The 16,646-nt window shown below is 35.1% G+C and overlaps 1 protein-coding gene across 1 annotated transcript in view; it reads left to right on the top strand.

Annotated features, from left to right (window-relative positions):
* Positions 1 to 16,646, top strand: part of FOXP2 (forkhead box P2) — a 531,741-nt gene that overhangs the window by 165,529 nt on the left and 349,566 nt on the right. The window contains exon 4 of the mRNA XM_036862984.1: positions 5,087 to 5,177. The gene's annotated coding sequence lies outside the window, so the exon portion shown is untranslated. The remainder of the gene's footprint in view (positions 1 to 5,086; positions 5,178 to 16,646) is intronic.

Genomic DNA, 16,646 nt, shown 5'->3' with positions numbered 1-16,646 from the left:
AACATAGAGAAAAATTTAAATATACTCAAAAGTCTCCAGCTTTTAGAATATAAGAATTATTCTTTTTGTTACTTCATGAGAAATTCAGAAGGGCGTTTAATTCCAATTCAGACAGAGGTGTCACCTTCTACTCCTGCCACATAAATAATTATTTTCATAAGACAAATTGCTGTTATAGTTGGTATCACCCCATGCTTACTTTTGCTTACATGGTATCACATTTTAACTTAGGATGTATCTTTGGCTTCGGGGAATATCATTCATTCAGAAGCATATTTACTGCCTGTTTAACCAGTCCTTCAGCAGTCAGCAGAGAGAATATCTTTTATCTCTGTGTCTCCAGCAGATAGCAAACCTGGTACTTAGGAGGTGTTCAGTAACTGCAATGATTGAAGAGGAAGAAAGTCTTTTATGCAATTAACCATTGTTGTTCAGCAGGTATAAAATTTTGGTTATGCAGGATAAATAGATTTTAGAGAACTGCAGTACAGCATTATGCCTACAGATAACTGTATTGTATTGTGCACTTAGAAATTTATTGAGCCAAGAACTCATGTTAAATGTTCTTACTACGATGAAGAATAGAAACAAATGAAATTTGATTTTAAAGTGTTTTTACATATTTGTGTAAATATGGTCATGTATTTTTACACAGTTCCACCCGGCGGCTCTGACTTTTGCTCTGAGTGAAGTCCAAGAGAGCAGAATCCTTTATGTAACTGACCTAGCATTACTTCTACCTTTAAATTAATTAATGCTAATTGTAGTGAGCTCTCAATATTTCTGTGGGCAGTTTCACAGCATTTAGCCTTTGCGGAACCAGCTTTAAAAAATCTTAGTTATGTCCTTTCTTGATATTTGCAACATCTGTACAAAATGATAATGATATGATGTTCCTCTCATGTAAATGCCTGATGCAAAAAGAAAAAATGCCAGTTGCAAAACACCTTCCAAACCCTTCATAAATTTTGGTAGGAATGGAATAACTATTCATATAGAATATGGACTCCCTTCTGAATAATTTTAAAAAACCTTTCCCCATTCCTCTGAAGCCTATGATTGTTTCTTTTATGCTATTAGCGTATATCCACATTGCCCAACAACTGGAATTAAACCTATGAGTTTGTTGCTCTGCTGGGGTTTGGTTGTTTATTTTCTCTTCCCTGAAACGTTGGTTATACTATCAGCCTTTGTAACCAGTGGTCAGTTATTACATTCTCAGATGTAGTTATAGTTAGCTAGTCTGTTTTGAGATAAGAAAATAATTCTTAGGTTTCACCATTCTCTGAGAAGACCTATGCTGAATTTTCAAAATTATAACCACATCTGTGTGAAAACAGTATGTAAAATGTTAGTGTAATTTTTACTTTTGAATGTCAATTACACATTATGACCTATATAACAAATGCATTTTGTTTATTTACTTCAGATTTTGAGTATATTTTTCCAAATCGTGATGTTCACTAGACAGAGGATTTTGTATTATGCTATTTTGCAGTAGAATTCAAAAGACAGTTTTTTTTACACGTAAGGTTTACACAATGTATTTTTTTCTCTTCTTTAGAAAACAATTGAATGATAGTATTTCTTTTAGGACATATCTTCATTTTTGTTAATTAAAAGACAGGAGAGTAGAAACAAAGAGTTCCAAGTAACACATTAGAAAACTAATCTCTTTCTTGAATATCCAGGAGTTCCTAGGAAAATATAAATACAGCAAAATTAAACCACCTAGTAATTGTTCACTTCATCTAATACAGTTCCTTAAAAGAAGACAGTTCAAACTCTCTGGGAATGTTTGAGTGATGCTGTCCTCTCCTACCACAGCAAACCTTAAATAAATTTGTAATCCAGTTTAAAAGGCTAGAAGAAATTAGAAAAGGGAGTGTTTGTAATTGTGAACTTTTATCCAGGACATCTTTGAGTGTCTTAGCTTAAATTGGATGCTGCCCCTGTGTGTATATACATACACACACACATACACACATCATATTTCTCAACACAATGAAATCATCATCCTTTACATATTCCTCATTGTACTGCACACTACATGAGAGCAGGGTTGTGGCTTTATCTCAGAGCCCAGACAGTGCCTGGCATATAGTCAGCAACCAATCCACGCATGTGAATGTGTAAATGTAAAAGAATTCTAATTTGCCTATCTGGCTCTGCTTTTGCCTTTTCCAATTTCTTAGTTTTCTTTACTGGCTTAAGTTTTTTTTTGCTTCCTTGTTTTTTTTAATTAAGCTTTTTCCCCCTTATCCAGTTAAGTGATCATTTGTTTCTTATCATTTGGTATATAATTAAGTGATCATTATGATCACTGTGATCAATATTCTATGACATGTTTTGTTTTTTTCTTGAGGTTTAAGTTACTAAAATAATATATGCTTATTAAAATAAAATCTGTATGCTGCGATGATGATATGTTCTTTGTTTATTTTTAAAATTAGCTTCTTGCTTTTTCTTTTGTATTTAAAATTGACTTTGGTCAAAGAAATACGTGCACAGAGTTAAAAAAATCAAATAAAACAGAAGGCTTATTATAATGAAAAATAGCAGACCTCTGCCTTGTACCTTCCCACTGCCCAGTCCAGCTATACAGAGGCAACACGTTTCTGGTGTTTACATCCATAGTTTTAAATGATATTCTTATTGCTGTTTCTTGATTTATCAGTTTTCAATATTAATTTTGATTAATGAAAATGGAGAAACTAGTGGGAGAGAAAGGCATGTCAATAAAAAAGTGAAATTAAAACTAAGCTGATATATGCTATACTAGAGCTCTGCACAGGGTGTTTTGGGTCCATAAAAAACAGGTTGACATTTTAGGTCTTCCAGATTGCTTTTAAGAATAGCTGTATTGTTTATGCTTCCATCAGCAGTAAACAAGAGAGTGCTCGTCTTTCTGCATTCTTGCCAACACTGGGTAGAATCCAGCATTCAGATTTATGCTATTCTGATGACAAGTGGTGTCTCATTGGTTTTTAATTTGCATCTTCTGGATAACAAGTGATTTTGAGCATTTTAAACTATACTTGAGAGCTATTCTGTCTTCCCCTTCTAAGAAAGTGCCGTTTTAAGTTTTTGGCTTATTTTTCTATTAGCTTCCTCTGAGTATTTATTCTAATATTGATTCCTTGTTTGTGTTAGGTCTTCCCTCAGTTTATCTGTGAAATTTACCTATGGTATTATTCACTGAAAAATTCTCATTTTGACTTAGCCAAATCCATCAATTTTATGCCTCATTATTTATGCTTTTTGGGTCTTGTTTCAGAATTGCTTTTTACTTCTAATTCTCAGAAAGACTCGCCTAAATATTTTCTATTAGCTTTGAAAAGATAACTTTCACATTTAAAACTCTTTAATCTAGGTGGAATCCAAATTTGTATATGGTGTGAAATAAGGAGCTAAGTTTACTTTTTGCCATATTCTGAGACTATTTTTCTTTCTCCATACAATAAGTCAATAGCAACCTTTTCTTTTACTTTTGATATCATCCTTATCATACATAAAGTTAGCATTGATATGTGGATTTATTTCTGAACTCTATATCTCAGTGTCTGTCCCCAGCCTTGTAGTGTATCCTAACGTTTGGTAGAGTGGGTTCCTTCTCCTTGCCCTTCATGTTTTAATTTAACTTTGATAATGATAGACCTTTTATAGCATATACTTTAAAATGTGTTTTTAGGTTTTCTTTAAAAATCTAGAACTTATAGATTGATTTAGGAAAAACTGATATCCATGAATACAGGAAGGGGGAAAAAAGCCAATATGGAGTTAGGAAATAATTTAGACTGCTACATTTTAATAAGAAATCTTTTGGTGGCATATAGCAGGCAAGAAATAATTATGGAAGAAAGATTAACACAAGGAAAGTCAAGGGTGGAGCCTGCTCCTATGCAAAATTTTGTCATTGAGAGAAATATAGAGAACAGAAGCAATAGAGGAAGAATGCTAGAATGTTAACAACAGGAGTTTGAATTACCTACATTTCTGTGACTTTGAGTTACCTTATACTTAAGATGAACTAAAACAGTGATTTCAAGTTATGCTTTGCAGTATAACTAAAGCTTCGTGGAATACCTCCAAGGCAACTGGGGAGAGAATAGTGGTGGAACTGAGTATTTGGGGTCCTGATTCAACCAGAATGTTTCGTTTCTGTCTGTTTAACTTATTGACCTCTCACTAAGATTGAATTGGAAGAAAGGATTTTTAGCCAAAAGTGTTTGGACATGATTTAAATAAAGTTACTGAAACGCCTAAATGTTCAACAGATATGGCATATGACGTCATTCATCATTTTCAATGCCTGTGGCAGACATTGCTAATTGAACACAGTACTCTTTGCTGTAGTAGACTTAGATTTAGTCTCCCTACAGCTTTTCGTGTGGTCCCTACCAGTCAGTCAGAGTTGTTTTATGAGTCGAAGTCCATTTACTATCTATACACTAAGTCCTATCATTTTGTTGGACCTTCAGAACACTTATTTTAGCCTAAGAAATGTGTGAGCTAAATCATTCAGATTAAAGAAGTAAGAGACTAGAAAAGAGAGTGGTTAAATAGGAAATGGGTCTGGAAAATATAAATTCTAATAATTATTAGGGTAATAACCCTTACATTGTGATTATAAGGAGAAAATGCTTACTACCAATTTGTTAATTGTGGAAAGGCCTTCAAAGCTCATTTAAGTATGTGCTGAAGAGGCAGTTGAAATCAGCCATGTTTTCAGTTGGGAACCTTGAGACATAAATGATTTTATTCTATAAATTGCAAAATTTAATCATTAAAAGTTTAAAATTGGCAAATCAATGTAAGAGTCAGAAGTAAAATCTGCATTTCTTAGAAATGCATCTAGTGCTGCTTCTGCCGTCCTTGCCTTGTACCAAACAATGGATTTAAAGTTCTCTAAATTAAAATGTAGAAAAGTAATTTTATACACGTTTGAAGATTCACAAAGCAATGAATGCATTATGCTTATTTGAGGTTGAATGTGTTTTATGTTCTATGAAGTCATGGAACTAATTGGGACATAAATGCAAACTTAATTTTCAAAGCAGTGACAAGTATTTGTCTCTGTTAACAGGGCTACTGTAATGTGATGCTGGGATTGAATTTACCTAGGGCTCCATATCAAGGTTGACTCGAAAGTCTTGAGGAAGATCTGGAAGAAATAGGTAAGTGGTCTTTTGGTGATAAGTCTCTTTTGTTCGTTGTGCTTATTTTTGTTTTTCTAATACTTATTTTGTCCTTTAATTTTTGGGTTAAATATCTTTGCCCAAAGGTTAAAAAAATTATCAGTGAACCGTAGAGACATATCAAGGATGGCAATAGGAGTTTTTACCACTGTCTCTTCTCTTGGGCTTTTCATTTCACGCCTTGCTGTGCTCCTTCTTCCTTTTAGAACTGGTCTCACTTTGTTTTTTGAAAATTAACACAAATTTACGCGGAATGTGAATTTGGTTTTGAAATACTGAAAGGAAATTACTAGACAAGAAAAATGCTTGGAGTATTTTCTGTTACCATTATGCTGCCCTTTTTTTTTTTTTAAATGCAAGCTGACTTAGTTGGTTTTTTTTTTTTTTAATTTTTTTTAGTTATTTATATTTATTTTTGGCCGTGTTGGGTCTTCATTTCTGTGCGAGGGCTTTCTCTAGTTGCGGCAAGTGGGGGCCACTCTTCATCACGGTGCACGGGCCTCTCACTATCGCTGCCTCTCTTGTTGCGGAGCACAGGCTCCAGACGCGCAGGCTTGGTAGCTGTGGCTCATGGGCCTAGTTGCTCCGCGGCATGTGGGATCTTCCCAGACCAGGGCTCGAACCCGTGTGCCCTGCATTGGCAGGCAGATTCTCAACCGTTGTGCCACCAGGGAAGCCCTATGCTGGCCTTTTATACCGATGTTTTCAATATTATTTTATTAAGGCCCAGGTGATATTGAGGTTTTTGGGAGGATCTAGAAATGTCAGCAACTAAAGAGTAGAATACTAGTAATGATTTTTTTCTTGAAAGTTTGATTTTTTTTAATAAACTTTTTGAGACCTAGCAAGTCAGCTGTTTAGAAAGCATTTGTTTACTTTTTAATGTTATACTTCTTTGAATCTAATGGTAGTTTTCCTTGATATTTACAGTGTCAATTTAGAGAACTTTAAATCCATTGTTTGGTACAAGATAAGGACCACAAAGACAGCATGAGTTGCATTTCCAAGAAATGCAGATTTTATCTCCCACTCTTACTCTATAATGTTTCTGTGAAATTAGTTTTTCAGTGTCATTCTTTTTTTTTTTTTTTTTTTTTTAAATTAATTAATTTATTTATTTTTGGCTGTGTTGGGTCTTCGTTTCTGTGCGAGGGCTTTCTCTAGTTGTGGCGAGCAGGGACCACTCTTCATAGCGGTGCGCGGGCCTCTCACTATCGCGGCCTCTCTTGTTGCGGAGCACCGGCTCCAGACGCGCAGGCTCAGTAGTTGTGGCTCACGGGCCTAGTTGCTCCGCGGCATGTGGGATCCTCCCAGACCAGGGCTCGAACCCGTGTCCCCTGCATTAGCAGGCAGATTCTCAACCACTGCGCCACCAGGGAAGCCCCAGTTTTTCAGTGTCATTCTTGACTATGGTATCAATCAAGCAGTGTGTTATAGGTGGCCAAATCTTTAATAATATACTTATAAAAAGAAAACTGAAAGAAATTCTAGATGAGTTTACATCATTTTTCTCTCCAGTCTTTACCCCCAAAGCGAGGGGAACCCTGGTGCCCTGACTTCTTCAGATTTCTTTTTTTTTTCTTGCCCATTCCACCCCAGAATTCTTTATCAAGGGGTTCACCATAAGCATAGGACAGGTCTCAGGACCCTCACTGTGATGACTGCATTGCTCTAACCTTTTCTAAAACTTTCTCTAGATAGAGACTCCATATCGTCCCTGAGAGATTTTTGTCAATGTGCTTGAATTATATAGTCAATTATTTCTCAGCTACTGTTTTGCCTATGGAATTTTTCTTGTTTTATACCAACTTTATAATTTTGTCAGACATACAAACAAAACGATTCCGCATTTATTTAGCATTTAAGATTTTTGAAACACTTTGGCAACTTTTTACTTCATTTTGCTCTTTCATTAAACTTATTAATTTTACTCTTGCATTGCTTATGATGTAAGTAAGGTTGACATTATTATTCATTGTTTAGTAAGTGGAGAAACTAAAAGACAAAGAATGTCAGTGACGGAAAAAGTAGTATAGCTCGTTGTGATCTTATAGCTAATAATGAACTGTTACGTGTTATTAGAACCCATACCTGCTTACGCTCAATCTTTCTTTTTTCTGAGTTAGTGATTTATGCTTGCTATAGACAGTGGTTATGTTGATATATCCCATCTTTGTAAGACCTTTTATATTTAAATTCTCCTTTGTTGAGTAGTAACAGGACATTTGTTTTAGTAATAGCCAGGGGATTTTAGGTTTATAAGTAAGAGTTGCCTGACAGTGAACATCATGGAACCATGAAAGAAATGACTTTTAGAAAATAGAGAGTCTTTTTCCCAGAAGGGTACATAATTGTGTACGTATGAAAATACATAGCCATTTTCAAGAAATACTAATTTTCTTCTTCCCTTACCACTCCTCTGTTCCTTTCCCCCAGAAATCCCTAAAGTAAATACTCGGTTGAATCTTCCTATTTTCAAACAATTATCCCCATTTTACCTCTTAGAGAAGTTACAGAACCTGACCTAGGCTATACTTCTGAAACGGGAACTAAAATATTTCACACAACTTCCAACTGAGAGTGTTTGTGTGTATGGGTAAATGGTTAGTTGAGTGTGTATATGTATGTGTATATTTTACTTCATGATATTTACAATTATTTCCAGAGTTTCTACTGTAAGAATATTAAATCCAAATAAAAGATCAGTTTTAGTTATTTCAGTGGAGTAGAAATAAACTTCATTCACATACTTATAGAAAATTGCTGTAAGTTTCATAAATACTTGCTAAAAATTAGGCATCATACCTGACAAAATATTTGCTCTAATTTTCAAATTATTGAAAAGTAAATGAACTGTACAGGAAGATGATTTGGCCTAGGAGGGGCTGGGCAAGTGTTCAAATACATGGTGTGCATACATTTCTTGGCAAAATGAAACAGAGTGAATAAGACTGTAAACAAAGAGGCTCTAGAGTGTAGCTGTTGAGAATGTAAGCTTGGAAATCAGATCGCCTAGATTTGAATTATGGTTCCAAAACAAACCTACCGTATGTGAAACCTTGGACAAGTGATTTAACTCTCTAACCCTTAATTTCTGAATCTGGAAAAAAGAGATAGTAGTACCTACTTTATAGAATCGATTTGAGGACTAAATGTTTGAATGCATATAAAGGCCATAGTAAGCATTTTTTTTTTTTAAAGTTAGCTGTTGTTTTGTTCCCCATTATATTAATCTCAAAGTTTGACTGTATTATCCAGGCCACCTGGTCAGTATCCAGAATAGCATTCGAACTTTGGTCCATGAAATGGTAAAAAGGAACTAATTTGTAAATGTACATTCTGTGATTTGATTAGCATGTGTATTAGTTTTTGATTGCTATATAAGATGTTACATATTTTAAAGCTTAAAACGACATACATTTATTATCTTAACAGTTTCCACAGGTCAGGAGTCCAGGCATGGCTTAGCTTAGGATCTTACAAGGCTCCTCAAAATATTGGCCAGGCTGCATTTTCATTTGGAGTTCAGGATCCTCTTCCAAACTTACTGGTCTTTGGCCGAATCTAGTTCATTGTATTTGTAGGACTGAGATCCTCAGGTCCTAGAGGTTATCTACAGTTCCCAGCCATGTGGCCCGCTCCATATGCAGTTCACATCATAGTTGCTTGTTTCTTTAAAGTCAGTAGGAGAGTTCCTACTAAATGCTAGCAAAATGGAACCATATATGTGTGTGTGTGTATATGTATTAACATAACCATTGAAATAACATCCCATAAGCTTTGCCATATTCTATTAGTTAGAAGCAAGTCACAGTCCTGCCTACATGCAAGGGGAGGGAATTATACAGGGCGTGAATGTGGGGACCACACTAGAGTCTGTCTGCCACGGCATGTTGAATTTCTTAATTTAAAATTCATTTAACCTATTATTTTAGGGTTTTTTACAATTATGTAAGATTTAATAAAAAAGGAATATTGTCACTAACTGTAAAATTTTATTCTCAGTTATGTTCACAGTATAAATCCCAACAGGCCATTCCTCCCTGCCTAGTACTGATCCATTATTTTAAGCTGGCTAACCACCAGACTGAAACAGCCTGCCCCGGTATTTAATACTCGCCAGGATCTGACAAAACCCCAGTATCCGACATTTCCTCCTCATTACACTGATATGTATACCCTGAACTACGTGCCTTAGACTTGCCCACATCTTTGTCAATGCATATCCTACTGTTTCTTTCCCTTTCTCGATGCCTGTAAAGCACATTTACATCTCTACTTCTTCCATTACATACTTCCTGTTTCTTTCCTCCTTTTTAGCCAAACCAGGACTTTTCCTGCATAATATCATGTGTGTATTTCCTGTAGCCTTGCACAAAATAGTATCTTAAAAAATATTCTCTAAATATATGAAATACCTCCTTGATTCAGAACAGTGGTTGATTTGAGAATCATATTTCAAAGGATGTTCTTTTTAAATTATCCACTCTTACACTGACTCAGTAATCTGAAGTGTACCTCCATCAACCCTTAAATGACCTTTAGGAATCCAGTACAACTTACATATTTGGAACTGATTGCACATGGGGAGAATGTGAATGATTATGGTCCAGAGGGTGGGCTGTGGTAGGCAGCCTCTAAAATGGTCCTTAATGATCCTCATCTCCTAGTTTTCATACAACTGTATTTTCCTTCCCACATTTACCAGAGTTGCTCCTTCTTGCTGATAGAATAGAATATGGTACAAGTGATGGGATTTTGCTCTTCAGATTGGGTTACACAAGATATTAGGACATCTGTTTTGGGTGTTCTTACTTGTTTCTGTTTCTCTCTGTTTCTTCCTCTCTCTCTCTCTCTCTTTCCCTTCCTCCTTCCCTCCCTTCCTCCCTCCTTCCCTTTCTCTTTCTCTCTTTCACTCTCTCTCTCTCTCCCCCTTCCTCCTTCCCTCCATTCCTTCCTCCTCCCCTTTCTCCCTCTCTTTCTCTCTCTTCCTCCCTCCTTCCTTCCCTTCCTTCCTCTTTCCTTCCCTTCCTCCCTCCTTCCCTTTCTCCCTCTTTCACTCTCTCTCCCTCTCTCCCTTCCTCCTTCCCTCCCTCCTTCCTTCCCTTTCTCTCTTTCTCTCTCTCTCTCCTTTCCTCCTTCCCTCCCTTCCTCCCTCCTTCCCTTTCTCCCTCTCTCTCTTTCACTCTGTCTCTCATTCTCAGTCTCATGACCTGTTCTGGGGGAGGCTAGTTGCCTTGGAGAGGGTCATGTGGTGAGGATCTATGCCCTCTTGCCAATAGACATGGAGGAACTGGCAATACCCTGCATCTTCTTGAGGAACCCTGAGCCTAAGCCACACAGCTGAACTACTCCTGGATTCCTGATCCTCAGAAAATGTGTGACATAATAAATGTTTTTTTTTTTTTGTCAAAACCTGCTAAATTTGGAGGTAATTTGTTATGTAGCAGTAGATAATTAATACATTTTATAATATATTACCCCTAAAAATTATTTCCACTAATTTCTTTACTGGCCTGGACTTGGCAGGGAATAAAAGGATTAATGGTATACTGAATATGTGGTCTCTAAAGTAAATGTAATGGGGTAGGCATGCATGTTTCTAAGAAAGTGAGCCAAGTGAGAAGAAAATGTGAAATATTTAGGTTTCACCTGGAATACTGATTTTATAATACGCAGAGGCCACTTTTAGTCTCTTGTTCATTGATCACATTAGTGTTGGAGAGTCATGCTTCCTTAGGACTGGGTAGGTCTGGGTGCGTACTGGTTTTCTTATAGAAGAGCTGTTTGGAATAGTTAAAAACACTCTTACCTTTACAGAATCTGAGTTCGAAGAATCTATTCTACTAATCTGTCATGCTAGTTTTCCATTCTTCTCCTTTAATGTCCTTATAGAGTTGTAAAGAATAGCGTTACACGAAAGCATCTAGATATATGTACACATAATTGGGGTGCTGTACTTTGAAATGTTAAATTAGAAAAAGAATACATTTGGTCTCCAGAAAAAAGAGTTGAGAAGTATGTATCAGCAAGTAATAGAACAACATTTTTGTATAAATTCACATTAAACCGTCATTCCAAATTTTCCTCCTATTGATTATACTGTGATGATAGAACCTGGGCAAAAATACAGCATTATATTTAAAAAAAAAGGAAAAAATGGAAATTTGTTCCTATAAAAAAGAGAATTTACATTTATAATTTTAAATTTGTGGGTTGGAGTGATCCACTAGTAAAATTTTTGATACCATTATACAAAATAGCAAAATATGGATTTTTAACTGGCCTGCTTTTCAATTCAACTGAACATTAAGTACTTTTGTAATGGTCTTATTTGCTGGGAAGAGCACCATTACAATAATCTGCTTTTTACAGCCCATATCAAATATGAACCAGCATCACTTATTACAAAGTTTGTACTTTGGGAGACATTTTCACGGCATCTAACAGGGCTGCCCCACATTTCTTGGAATTAGTCTTTAATGATATCATTTTCCAAAATGAGTTGTTGCTCAAACGTACTGACTGTTTTGTGGTTAAAATCTAATCCAGCGGCTATATTTAAAATGTCATACAAATTTGTGAGGAAGGGTCCACTGAAACTACTGTTGTATTAGTGATTGCGTAAAAATGTTATAGAAGAAATGCTATGCAGCTTGAATGTTTTTAGGGTTTTTTTCCCCTCTATAATATCTGAGGGGTGAATATGAAACTTCATTTTTAACTGTTGGCATTTCAAGTTCTTACTCTTGGCTGCTGGAGTACAGAGGACTATTACTGTAGGTGTCATGTAAAATAAAGTTAGAGTCTGAAGCCTCCTTTTAGCTGTCAGCCTTATTAAGGAGTTCTTCTTGTGTTGAACCCAGCACCTGGTATTGTGTAAGCCATGCTTGTGATAGCCTGGGGAGAGCTTTCTTTCTCTTCACTGTGGCTTTATTAGGCCTCGCTCACATTTTTGCCGTTGCTCTGCCTTATCCAACTTTCTAGCTGCAACTCAGAGCACAGTAGGTCTAATATAGATTGATGCCTTTGCCTGAAGACTGATTGAAACTTGTGTCTCAGAGTTGCTAATGCTCACTGAACCATTTTATTGAAGATAAAGTAAATAAAATAGATTGCTGTATGAGAATTCTCTAAAATCAAATGGAATAATTTGGTAGGTTTAAGCCCACGAAGAAGGCAAAGCAGTGAAACACATGTGAATACTTCTCATGTTCAGTATATCAAGGGAAAAATATTCTTGTTATATTGGGCCTAAATATTCATTCTTGTCCATACAATTAAATGTTAAGCATAAGTCTCAATTGCCATTTTATTTTTGGTCTTAAACAGTGGGTCCTCTGCATGAAAGTAAAATGGATAAGAACTTTTGAGACTACAATACTGTGATGATTTTTTCTTTGTCTTTTTCTGACACTTAAATGCATGGATCAGTTGCCTCAGAGAATTTAATAGACAACACAAATGAATGGATTTGCCAAAGTTCACTCTAGATTCATAAGGTTGGAAAATAACAGTAAACCTTAGTCTACTAAAAGATGCTAGTGATCTTGAGTGTTTTATTCATTAATTAAGAGTATGTGTTCACATGAGAACACCCTTTTTTGGACACTGTCCTGTGATTTTTTTTTTCTTTTTTGAATACAAGTGTTAGGTTTATATAAAGAATTTTAAAATATTTATTTTGTACATATTATCATCTGAAATAATCTTGGGGAGGAATAAAGAAGTTAGAGTGACCTTAGCATCTGGAATTCTATGAGATTTTAATGACAGTAGCATATGATGCCATGATAACATGTATTGACATATTTAATTTGTAAAATACAAGGATCTGAGCACCTGTGTGAAAATGTGTGGAAAGACTGATGCAGGGAAATGAAGATCTGTTATTTGATTGCCTGGGTCAGATTAAAAGTAAATATTTATAGAAAAAAAATCAATAAAAGGGTTTTGTTAGAAAAGTTTCTGAACTTGCTAATTAAAGACAGCATTTCTCTTCCACGTTATAAAGAATCTGTCATGTTAATAATTTCTTCTGTAATTTCTCCAAATTCAAGATAACTTCAGTTTATACCCTCTTAAATATTTAGTTCATTGAAAAAAAATCTGCTAATATATTTTATTAATTTATTTCTCAGGTAATGACTCATGCTTAATTTTAGTTATAGTCATTAAATACATGTTTTCTTGTCTCTGGGTACCCAATAGTTTTATCAGTTCTCACAACTATGAACTATTTATGCCATAATGATTTCAACTGTCATCAGTTAGATGTAAAGCATACATGACACTCTCATATTAGCAATGAGCCATCTTAAAGAAGTCTTTGACACTCTCTTTTGACCTCTTAAGTAATATTATCAGTTAATAACTGCTTGATTCTTAACCATAAATGTGACCCTTTTTCCTCCATTGGGTTCAGTAGGGTTCAGGGTGACTCTGAGAGCATGCAAGGCTGAATGGAATAAACATGCTTCATGTTCTCTTGTGAGTGAACTCAAAGAGAAGTTACTACATTTCAGTTTTCCTCATATAGCAAGGCTATAAGTATAATCAGCTACCCAATATTTATTAAATAATTTTATATTCTTAGTGTTCTAGTGCCCTTACATTTTATATTTGTTTTCTTCATTGTTATAGTCTGTACATATTTCTTCTCTCTGATTAACCAGAAATGTTAAAGTTCATTCCTCTCTCCAGAACTGCATCTCATTTACTCTGGACTCCATCCATTTATCTCCTTTGACATTTTGGTTTTCATTGTGAACTTGCCTTCAGAAAATCATGTGTAAAGAAGTTTTCTTGAAATGAGGAGAGCATTACACTGAGACTCTGAGAAGCCTTAGTCCCTTATAAATATATTCTAGACATTTAGCAACATGCCAAACTGCAATTGAGAGGAACTTGTAGTAAAGAGGTGCATTTAGTGAGTCTGTTTCTGATCCCACCCTTGATTTCTTTATACCCTACTTTTTCTCTCTGGTCACCTTTTGTTCCTTTGCACTTAATTCTACTTTTCATAATACTTTATTGTCTCTTTACATTGCTAGTTTTGAGATTGTATGTGTTCTTCTAGCATTAGAATCTGGTCCCTCAGACAGCAGCCTGAGCTCCACATGATGATGATGGGGATGATGATGATGATGATAGCTGACATTTAAATTATTTAGTACTGGATACTCTTCTAAGATTCACCAGTATTAACTCTTTTCATTCTCACAACCTATGAGTTAGATACTTCTGAGGTAGAGAACATTATTGTCCCCATTTTACAGGTGAAGGAGTGGGGCCCAGAGAGTTGCACAGTTCATGTGTGGCAGAACTAGGATATGAGCTAAGGCAGACTAGGTCCAAAGCCCTTTAATGCTCTGTTGCCCAGGACTGTTGAATAGCCCTTCTTCTCTTGTGGTTCTTACTTATGGCCCAAAACGCAGTGTGTATTTAAGCATAAAGAGGTTTATGATGCAGTTTATAGCCCTGTATATTAAATGCTTGGAGGCTAGCACAGTCCAAATGAGTCAACTTCTGAATTATAGAATATATTTTTAAATAAAGCACTTCTTTCAAATGGAAAAACATGGACTACGGTATGAAAATATTAGTAAGAATCCTTAAAATCTGTTTAAGAAGTTGGTGAGAATGAGTTGTAATGAGTGTCTCAGTCAATATAAAGGGATTGCTTCATAATTACTCTAAAATTTTATTAAGCTGACTATGCATCCTGAAACCTTATTTTTATTTTCACTGTAGGTTTAGCAATTTTCCTTTATAATTGTAACAAAGATACGTTAGAAGTTAATTCTGAAATCTTAAAAATATACAGCTAGTAGCTAGACAGCTGCATTATACATCATCCAGGACATTTTTGAGAGTATTATTATTATTAATATTATTATTTACCCTAGACAACAGGTGTGCCTTGGAGTTGTCTTAGGTGAAGACGTATAGTCACTCTGCTTGACGTAGACTCTACTGGTTGTTGCTTGAACATCCTTTCTCCTCTGCTACCAGAACCCTGATGTTGTTGAGATATACGTCATTACGGCACATAGCATATACTTCATGGGAAACTGACCCTATCCCCAGTTTCAATGTGTGGATACAGACTAGTTTAGGCCAATTATGATAATTCTATTCCCTGGCCAAGAATTTTTAATTTATATTATATTATTAAATTAAAATATTAAATAATGTTAAATAACTTCATTAAACTTATATAAATAAATGCATTTGGTATTTGATTAATTAATTTACTATATCTGGAGCCCTTTCTACCTCTTGACCAAGTGAGATAGTAACTTTCTATTCTACTTAATCCTTTTTTGTTTAGTTTTTTTGTTACTTGAAACTGTAAGTATTCTGATATACTCGTTTTAATCATTATTTGAGGAGTTGGACCCTAACCGGACTCTCACTCTATAGGAATCTATTGGCATAACGCAGGGTGGGCTTAGGCAAGAGGACTAAGGAGTGTAAGGGGAAAAACAGGGATGGAAGTTTATCTCCCAAGAGTTCAGAAAGGTTATTAAAATAATAGAAAAGTGGTTTCTGTGTCTTTTATCTTCTAAAAATAATTTAAGAAAATCAAAGGATTACACAGTAGCCATTTACACTTCTAGGTTGGCACAGAAATGTTCCTAGTTTCTGGGGAGTTTTCTTACAGGAAGGCTTATAACAATTTTTCTAGAATCTATCCCTGCAAACACCCCCCCCACACACACACACACACATACACATGCACACACAGGTAACACTTCACTTTTGGTGGGATTTTGAAGGGAATGGAAAAGAGATTTAAACTACCTTTTTTTTTCTCATCTGAAGATAGCTGCTTCTCTGGTTCAACTTATTGTTGTCCTGTTATGAATTAGGTGATTAGATATATGGATTCTTATGTTTTCTCATATCACAGATGAGGAATCATCCTAAATAACCATGGGAAAGGAAACTGGTTAAATAAATTATAGCATAAATAGACAGCAGAATAACCTAGAGTATTTAGGTAAGTCAGTAATGCAAGTTACAAAACAGTGTTTCAATAACATGTAAGTTTTGCTTAAACTGCTTAATTTTTCAAGGGAAACTTACTAGAAATATGTATATATTCTATATAGTACATATATATGTGAATATATATATATATATATATATCCTAAAATATTATCAGTGGTTATTTCCAGGGGTTAGTTATAAGATTTTCATTTTCTCATCTATACTTTTTTGTATGGTTTAAACTTTGTTCATTGAACATGTATTTTTTCTTGAAATAAGAAAAAAATCTTAAAATAGAAAAACAATTTTAAAATTCTTAACCAGTTGCAGTTCTCTAATTAATGCATAATTTTCTGCTATATACCATTAGCCAGGTGTCCCATTGCTCAACAGTTCTGAGTAATAGAGATTTAACATATCCTTGCTTGTATTTTTGCTCAGGATTTTAATACC

Source organism: Balaenoptera musculus, chromosome 9, assembly GCF_009873245.2.
Source record: "Balaenoptera musculus isolate JJ_BM4_2016_0621 chromosome 9, mBalMus1.pri.v3, whole genome shotgun sequence".
NCBI lineage: Eukaryota > Metazoa > Chordata > Mammalia > Artiodactyla > Balaenopteridae > Balaenoptera > Balaenoptera musculus.
Note: the sequence above shows the minus strand (reverse complement) of the source record. Positions and strands in the feature narration are given on the sequence as shown.